General features: G+C 41.6%; 1 protein-coding gene across 2 annotated transcripts in view; it reads left to right on the top strand.

Annotated features, from left to right (window-relative positions):
* Positions 1-10000, top strand: part of rbm47 (RNA binding motif protein 47) — a 30228-nt gene that overhangs the window by 2027 nt on the left and 18201 nt on the right. Inside the window, exon 1 of one of the 2 annotated variants that reach the window (XM_061067435.1) lies at positions 9790-9947. The exons of the other annotated variant lie outside the window; for it this stretch is intronic. The gene's annotated coding sequence lies outside the window, so the exon portion shown is untranslated. Of the gene's footprint in view, positions 1-9789; positions 9948-10000 lie in introns of those variants that run through there. 2 annotated transcript variants of the gene reach the window in all.

Below are 10000 nucleotides of genomic sequence, written 5' to 3'. Positions count from 1 at the left end.
GTGCATAATGAATGAAAGTCAATTCAAAGTCCTAAAAGGGATAGCTGCACAAACTTGAGTGTGTGTTAGTGTGTGTGTGTTTGAGTGTGTGACAAATCCATAAGCCTAATCCACCAACAGTGAAGTAGAGTGAGAGAGAGAGAGAGAGAGAGAGAGAGAGAGAGAGAGAGAGAGAGAGAGAGAGAGAGAGAGAGAGAGAGAGAGAGAGAGAGAGAGAGAGAGAGAGAGAGAGAGAGAGAGAGAGAGAGAGAGAGAGAATGAGAAGAGAAAGAGAGAGATAGGGAGAACCCGTTTGCACTACTGTGGTGTTTATGAAACACCTGTAACTAGATCTGATCAGCCTCTCTCTCTCCCCTCTGCCTCCCTCTGTTTGTCACAAACACACACACATACCTGAAAAGCACAATGGCCACATTCTTCCCCTCTATCGCCCCCTCACCTTCCTCTCCAGCTCCCCTCTGCTCGGACCAAACTGAGCAGCAGTCAGACAGGGTAAAACATCAGGGTCGGACTTACAGGTACAAGAAGAACGGGAGCTGTTCATTTCAAAGAGATGGAAAAAATATTATGTATATGCTCAGTTTGGGCACAAATACACAGACATATATTAAAAGACTTCTCATATATACGCAGTTACTTTGGACTATGGGGCATTTCAGACTCATGCTCATCTTCAGGCAACGAGGATAAACAGTAAGGCTCGGGGATGAGCAGTAATATGAAAAGATGATGTAACAATAGAAGAAAGGAAATTAAGGACAAGGAACTTCTGGGGAACAATCTATCCAGGGTTGGGGTGGTTATCTAGTGTTGACACAACAGACTGCTTCTGTCCTTTCACTCCTCAACTCAAAAGGACTGTTCACCTACAAAATCTGTAAAAGGTGTCCCACAAACGATCTATGCCTCCCAAAATTATTACACATAACTGTGATGTTGCAGTGCTCAAAGTCAGGTTGGGTTTACACAGGGTTAGGAAAGGTTGTGATTTGGGTTATTTGACGACTTTGTTGAGGTTAGGGGACATTTACATGTGTCATTGAATTCATGGAAAGACACAAACCTTCACTTTTATATAAATTGGGGGAACCGAACAACAGGCTCCCACGTTGAAGACAACATTTTGCTAATAAGTCAACGACCCTGTTCTCCTCCATTTAGTCTATGTGAACATTGTGGCCACTAGAGTGCTTTGTGACCTTAATATTTTGTTCAGATTGGCAGGACGACAAAGCCAGTGCTATCCGTAACCATATAAAATGACGATTTGCCTTTTTCGTTAATATATGAAAGTTGATTAATTAAAATATTATTAAGGTCAAGAAAAAGATCATGATACAACGCAGACTGTTGGTAGGAACCAGGCAGTGAACAGACGTCTCCAATATCAAAGTCATACATTTCTTTCAAAGTCACGGGCTTTGTCGTCCAGACCACCATCCCTGACTTCCTCCTGGAGAGGATTTTGTGGCGGGATAATTACGTCACGCTACTTCTGCCTTTGCTCCAGACATCGGTTATTATTCACTCAACCACAGGACAACAGGAGGCCCTCTTTTGGCAAACTCCAGCAAGCTGAAGACCAATGATGTAAAGTTTTTGTTAAGAACAGTTTTGAGATGTTAAAGAATCTTACTAACCGAACAGAAGGGTAGAACAATTACAGTGACACATGCAGAAGTAACAGCTCTCTCAAGAATCCTTCAACAATATTTTGAAAAGCTGCAGAAATTATGTTAATATTCTGATTCAAACCAACTGAAGCTTGATCACATCTATGAATAATTCTTTTTAGGCAGTCACAGCACTTGAGGTTATGAAGAGGTTTTGGTGGAAGTGAAGCGAGAACACGGATACTTGACAGCACTGAACCAGAACCACAATCTTTGCCTAACCTTGAAGTACTTTTAAAGTGAAAAAGAATATTAGAGTAACACAGTGAGCGCACAAACAGGAGGAAGCAGAAATCTCAGACACAGATATTTAAAAACCGTACAAATGAATCCGTAACTGTTCTACAGAACTTATTTTTTTAATAATGTGAGTCTGTGTGATGAGACGTTGTGCAACAGTCTCTCTTTAAGGAGCGTGGCGGGACCAACGCACACTGTTGAGTGTGTAAACAGGTGACATCCACTCATTGTGCTGGATCAACACTCCCCCTCCTCCTCCCCCCCTCGTCTCCCTACTCCCCCGCCTTCTGCCGGTCAACCTTTCACTCCTGCGTAACCCCTCCAACCCCCCATGTGGTGACACCGCTGAACCCTCCATCCTCTCCCCCCCTTACCCCGCTCGCCCCTCTCCTCCCCTCCAACCTGCTCCTACGCTAATGCTGTTATCATGCTTCATTTCACCGCTAGTTTCTCCCTCCACCACTTGACTCTTTTAGCTGAGCACAGTTCTTTCAGGGTGAGAATGAACGAGAATGGAGACGCGTCAAAGGATCAATTTCTTGAAACAAAATATACATGCAAATATAACACAATTCAGCTTTTGAATTTTAAAGCCTTCTCTTCCTAATGTTAGAGTGTCAAGCTGCTGTCAGACATGCAATAAACTCCAGACATTTTCTGGACCTTTCCTGTCAGCGTCCTAGTGTAATGTTAGAATGAGTCCATGTGAGAATACAGCAGGATAATATCCAGAAACTCACACACACTGACAGACATGTTGATTTCAAACACACAACGGATGCAGAAATTAAGAAAATAGAACAAAAAGAATACAGACTGCTCTAGAAAAGGATAAAAGAGGGGTGCTGTTCGTGTAGAGGACGCAGATGAAGACGTCTAATTGAAAAGACAAAGACAATTGAGAGTGAGCAGACACAAGTGTTGATGCGCTGCAGACAAAAAAATACTTCCACAACAGAATTTGTACATCATGTCCTGTCCCCTACTTGCCCCATCCAGGCTCCGCCCCTTACCTGAGTGTTCTGGAAATTATCCATTTCCGTCAAATTCACGATTATGTGTATGCACTGTATATATTTCATATTCATATATATGCTCATGTACAATATAGGCAGGAGGAACAACTACATCAACTAGTTACACTTTTAATGTGCATACGGATATGTGAGTGTTGATTTGAACCAACCCATTAGGTTGCTCTCATACAGACACACACACTCACACACAGACACACACACACTAAGCATCCAATTGCCTGTTCTCGGACAGGCTCTTTTCTGCATACCTGTAGCGACATACAATGGGCTAGTTGTCTTTACAGCAGGCCAAGAGGCAAGGTGTGTGTGTCTGTCTGTGTGTGTGTGTCGGTGTGTGAGTTTGTGTGTGTGTGAGAGTGTGTAAGTGTGCGTGCATGTGGTGGGTGATTTGATTCTAGCGTGACGGACAGAAACTACCTGTACTACACTGCAGCTCATGATAAGAGCCAACTACAAAACACATCTATGAATGTGTACATACACACAGACACACGCACACACACAAACACACACACACACACTGGAGGTGTCTCCAATGAATACTTGCCCAACTCTAACACTGGTTCAATGACTTATTAGGAAGACAATAATTTGACTTTGTAAACATATTAAGGTCACCGCAAAATTGGTTACCTGGACCAGACACACACACACACACACACCACTCTACCCCCCTTCACCCTGCCAGAATGGAATGTTCTATGGGCCAAGACTGACTCTGTGAACCCATTCACAAAAAGTAGGGATACTAAGGCCATACACACACACACACACACTCACACATACACACACACTGTGCAGACAAGCAGATTCATCTTTCTCTCTCTGTCTCATCTGTCCTTCACACGTCTTCTTAATGTTCTCCCACTCTCTACTCTTTGTGTCCTGTGTGGTTTCGGGCCGTCATTCAGAGTGAGAGCAGGTTTACAGGTTCATTACACATGGTTTCACTTTCTCAGGATAATTTCTGTTTCTTGTCGTAAGTCATTACTCATGTTTCCATTTGTTGTGCGTGACACTGTGTAGGTGTTCATCTTTTGTGAGTTTAGGGGGCGTTAGCGTTGCAATAATCTAACTGCCTGCCTTATATTCGTGTGTGTGTGCGTGTGCGTGGACAAGAGAACAATTAGTCTTGCTGGAAACAATGGCTGGGGAGAATTACAGGTTTAACAACTATGTGGTTGACAACATATTTACATACTGTACTTATAATTTGACATATTATATGTTGCATAATTATAGATTCCACAAAAGAGGTTCAGCAGAGACAGGAACTGATCAGTGATCAGACTGCATCCATTCATGGTTACAGTTGATGTATATCACCCACAAAAAACATGCTATGAGTTGATAAACAGTTTGTCTGTGACCATATGGTTCTCATGGACAAGTTCATATGAACTGTTTTCTGATCACATCTCTAAAGTGTTTTGTAACTGCAATGATCAAGATTAAGTTAAAAAAAAAAAAAAAATTTAGTTTGAGAGAGAAGATGAAATCCTGTATAGTGCAAAATGAAGTCCCAAAGAGGTTATGACAGCTCCCCAAATACGAAACCAAAATTATATAGAAACCCCTTTGGTGGCTCAGCAGGGTTTATGACCAGTACAGGTCATAAACCCTGCCTCCTCCATGTTAGTTGATGGGAAATAGAACAAACTAAAGTTAAAATATTTCAGTTTAGGTACTTCTCATTACCCTGTTTTGTGTTTAAATTATATATTTGATGCTATAAAAAGTGCATGATATTTTGGCTTCTTTTCGTTCAACAGGAGGAAGTGGAGACACCTCTACACTCTTTAATTACAGTTTACACCTCGTCTAACCCTAATAGTGCCTCCCAAAAATAGCACTGCCACCACTTTATGAATAAAATAACATAGTAATGATATAAAACGATGTATTGTATCACATTTCATGTCCTGTTGTTTCACCCACATGTTGCGAACTAACACACTGTCACAAGACAGCTTGTGGGAGAGAGGACAGTCATCCGTGCTGACGTGACAATGGTCACTGGTCACAGGTCAGATAATAAGTGGCTTCGCTGTGGCTATAAGTCATGAGGGTGACTCTGTGTTCCTGGTGCTAAAGTGTTTTTTAAGGGTTTCTACCTCCTTCAAATATTTTCTTTACACACGCTCTCTCTCTCTCTCTCTCTCTCTCTCTCTCTCTCTCTCTCTCTCTCTCTCTCTCTCTCTCTCTCTCTCTCTCTCTCTCTCTCTCTCTCTCTCTCTCTCTCTCTCTCTCTCTCTCTCTCTCTCTCTCTCTCTCTCTCTCTCTCTCTCTCTCTCTCTCTCTCTCTCTCTCCTTCTCCTTGCGTGTCTCCTTGACCTTGGCGGTGATTGTAGCACCTAAACACACAATGGCCCCACTCCGCCATTGGTTGGTGACAAGCCACGTGATTGTCAGCTGACTGAATTCTAGGCAAAAGGGGAAACTTCTTTCATCAAAAAAAAATCTAGGACTGTATTGTCAGATCCTGTGTGTGTGTGTGTGTGCGTGCGTGCGTGCTAGCAGAGGGCAAAACGACTCTCTCTCTCTCTCTCTCTCTCTCTCTCTCTCTCTCTTTTAGTGCTGAGTCATATTTGTTAATCATAAGTGGGACACTGGGATTGGTTAACAGCCGTTACGGGATGTGAGTTGACCCTTTGAATGAGGAAGTGTTGAACAGAGCAGCGGAGGACGCTCAGTGAGGTTTTCCTGTCCTGTTTAAGCAGAAAGGCATTCCTTAAAGGTTGCTTCCTCCCGTACACACACACAAATGCAGTGTGATCTCCGAGCGTATGCTTAGTTAAACCCAGGTGTGGGTGACAACCTGCAGTGTGCTCCCTCTGTTGGGATGTTGACGGGAGGGTCAGCTGTGTTTGTTCAAATCATTGAAGAATAATTACTTAATTCATTTTATATTATTCAATTGAATTATTTCATATCAATTGTGCAAAAAACAATTTATAGTTTATATTGTGTTAATATGAATTCCAGTTGCATTAGACATAGTAGTACTTTAATTGATTTTTTTGTATAGCTAATAAAGTGCAGTGGAACCAGATAAAGATACAGATGCAACTACGAGCTTTTAAAAAGCTGATAGAATGTCGGACACAGAGAAAGTTAAAATAAAACAGCAAAAGTCAATGATCTATGAGACACACTTGGGAAACACAAACACACACGTACATATGGATATGTGAGCTCCTGTTTGAAGTGTTGCTGATTCCAACGAATGTGTAATCTGTTGCCCGTTAGAAATATTTTCTTGACAAACAAGCACTTTGTTCTGCTGAGGCCCATCAGCTGTGTCACATGCTGTTGCCCCCCCCCAGACACACACACATTTCTCTAATGTTTATTTTTGCATTCACCTATAGTTCACATAAAATCTAGAAACAACTTCAGAATTATTTTATACAATTATTCTCCCAAAAAGTCATACATTAACTTACGATGACATGAAGATAAATTTCTCATATTTTAAATTGTAGATTGGAGTAAATAACCATCATCATTAACTGAAGTGCATTACCTGCCTCATAGAAGTTATGACCCCAATCTTAATCACATAAAAAACAGATTTATCAGTTATTATATTCACACATACAGTAACACATTAACATATATTGTATGAAGAATAGCAGGTGTAAAGTGAGCTTGTGTGCTTCAGTGTGTGGAAGCACATATTCCCAATACCAATATTAAAACCTTTAGAGAATACAATTTTGCGAACATTGTTTTTATTCTTATATATAAACATACATTGAAAATAAATATTGTATGACAAATATCATGTCTGTTGAACAAATGAACCTAATTTCTTATAGATGATAGTGAACAAATAGTACAAGAATGTATTGCTATACCTGACTCAGCTGTGTGTGCCGTCATGTGGCAGCATGACGGCACACACATTAACAGACTCCTCGTCCCGTCTGTGTGTGTGTGTGTGACTGTTGGCTGTTTGTGTACAGCTTCATATCAGACCTGATGGGCCAGTTCCCTCATGACTTTGTCTCTGTTGCCACTGAGATGATGCTTGTGCTCTTTGTGTGTAGATATATTTTGATTGGACTCTTCGATGGCTTGGGCAAATATTTGTGATGTTATTCAACATGGTTCTTCTTGTTATAATCCCATTGTTGGATTGTGTTTTTAACTCCTGCTAACAGACATTATCCCCAGCAATACTAAATTGGGTTATTCAAAAGTACATCAAGACTTAGTAAATGCTTTACAATCCACTATACAGTACTTCCAAACAGATATAAGTTGTTTTATGTAGTGACAATATCTTAAGCTACAGTTGTACAAATATGAAATTCTTAATGTTTACAAAAACATAACATTAAAAAGAGCACAGTTCTTTATATATATAAACTGATATAGTGCATTTCTAACCATTCATTAAATGTTTATTTGCTGCTTATTATTGCTTGATGGTGGGAAGTAAAATAAATATTTGGTAAATTGCTCTATTTTGTTCTTATGCTTGAGGTTCCTTCCTCTCGGGGTGAATTTTGAACACAGGCTTTGTAACTGCTGAGGTGAGTCTGTAAAGGCCATTGAGATATATGTTGCTTTCAGACATGACCTGCAGGTAAAAATACGGATTATTGGCTACGGAGTTTACCCAGACTTTTCCTTTCACACATGCACAACACAGCGGGAGGTTTCTGCACAAACGCATTCGCAATCACAACGAATACATTATTCAGGCGTGAGATTAGGGGCAGCTGGGTGCATCAGGCAGAGGCCGGAAGTGACGTATTAACTCCGCTGTGGAGATCACGTGATTTTCTTGACAACAGTCGGCTCGTATCACCACAAACTCTCTAGAGACTTTCTCTAGTGTCTTCCACGTGTGTTACTGCTTTCTCACAGAGATATTTGTTTTCTTTTGTTTTTTTTTAAATGTTCGCATCTGTTGCGCGTTAGAAGCGTCTGTGATTCTGGGGGTCCCCTGCTGTGTTCACACATCGACTTCTCCTGGATTTCTATAGACTTTATACTTGGGGGTCCAGATGGAGAAAGTCAGCAGAGGCTGCAGAGAGTCTCCCTCTGACTTCTGCGTTCACACATGCACCTCATCAGTAGTAAATACGGAGAAACTGCAGAATTCAGGGCATGTCGGAAAGCAGCTATTGTTTGTGATCTTCGGTTATACAAACACACTTGTCTTGATTTATGAGCAGGTGAGTTTGTTTGTGTGTTACAGTGGGCTGGTAATAAAGTTATCTACGTGTCTAAATCACGCTCTCTGCTCCACCTTTTAAAATAGGTTTATGGCAGCCAATGGCCTTCCCTTCAACCTTTTTACACCCTGTTGGGGGAGAGAATAGATTACTCCATCTGTAAACTTTGAACCTGCTATCTACATATAATATGAGTGTGTGTGTGTGTGTGTGTGTGTGTGTGTGTGCGTGCGTGCGTGCGTGCGTGCGTGCGTGTGTGTGTGCGTGCGTGCCGCCAAAAAGGTGAGAATCAGTGATTGCATGTCCTTCATTAACAGAGTCGTTGGTTAATGTGTCACTTGTGCAATGGCATTTGTGCACACAAGCACAAACACACACAGGCACACACTCAAGCTGGAGTAGAACGGCACCCCGACTGATAAGAGCGTAGGCCCTGTTCTCCTGAAGGGTTGTTTAAGGTTAAGTACACTTCCACACATTGTCAGTGTGGTCTCCTTCCTATTCTCTCTGACTCTCTGTGTTCCTGCCAAATATGACTGGAATGTGACAGCTTTGTATTCTCTGTATCTATACTTTATCTGTGTGTTGCCAGTAAATCATATTAATTGGAAACCAACAGAAATAAAATTTAATAGCAACACTGAAGTTGTCAGAGCTGAAAATATATTAAAACTTGAGAAAGCTCCGACTATCATGCGAATGCAGAACGATGATGAAAAATGAGGCTGCAGTATAGGTGATTAACCCTGCTTCCTCCTTGTTACTGGATGGGAAATGTCAAATAGGATTTTCTCAAAGATAGTTTCTGTCATTTTAAGTCGTTCCTATCACTCTGATGTCTGTTTAAGTGCAGATTGGTCTTAATTCAATATTTAATGCAATAAAAATGGTGTGAAACATTATGATTAAGGCCCATTCATGCCTCTGCTTCGAAGCTATGCTGTAGCCTACACAGAGCGCTGTGCCAGACCCTGACATGCCACGGAGAAGCATGTCTTGGGCTTGAGTGAATCAGAGGGGTCACGATACTGTGGCTTGCTCCCCTGACTCTGGCTCTAAATGCGCAAGATGGCACTTCAGATTTTGTGTCATAAATGTAGTCAGTGAACAGAGAGCGAGGATCACCTGGATCGTTGTGCAGCACAGACTTGTTGCTCATTTGCTTCCAGTTAAACTCCCCTCCCTTCAGTGTACACACTGGTATTGTTTGATTTATGGCTGTATCAAAAAGTGCCTCTGTTGATACTTTGCCTGCAGAACTTTTTTGTTCAAAAATTTGAAATGTAGGTCTTCAGTAGGATGAAAAAATATATTTTTCTGACCCAGATTAGATTAGTCTGAGATGTTATTTAATAATGGGAGGTCGAGAACACATTTACAGAGAGTATGTGTCCAACACAAGCTCCTCATGACTTCCCTGATTGTTGCCAATCATCACCTTTGGTCACACCCTCTGTCCCTTCACTCCGTCCCTTTTGTCTCACTGCTTATCAGCTGAGAGAGAGAATGAGAGAGATTGACGAAGGAGGAAAAAAGGTGGGGGTTTACCTGTACTGAGTGGCCCCACCTCTCCCTCCTGGCCACTGAGAATAAGAGTAAACACTAAAGCAACTTTGCTCACCTCCACATTCAAACACCCCGACCCGGCAGGCGAGAGACTGCAGCAGCCTGTCAGCACCACTGGAGAGTGAAGTGAAAGAGACCAAGTGTGTGAGACAAGTGTGTGAAGTGACTTCCCAAAGCCAAATACGCAACTGCATCTCATTGGTCCGCTCGTCGACATCCGCACACCGCAGATTTGGATACAGGTATGGCGCTAATGTTTGTCTTTCTGAAAAACTACAAGCAGAATTTAATTATT

This window comes from Limanda limanda, chromosome 2, assembly GCF_963576545.1.
Source record: "Limanda limanda chromosome 2, fLimLim1.1, whole genome shotgun sequence".
In the NCBI taxonomy this organism is placed as follows: Eukaryota; Metazoa; Chordata; class Actinopteri; order Pleuronectiformes; family Pleuronectidae; genus Limanda; species Limanda limanda.
This window is presented reverse-complemented; position numbering and strand designations above follow the sequence as displayed.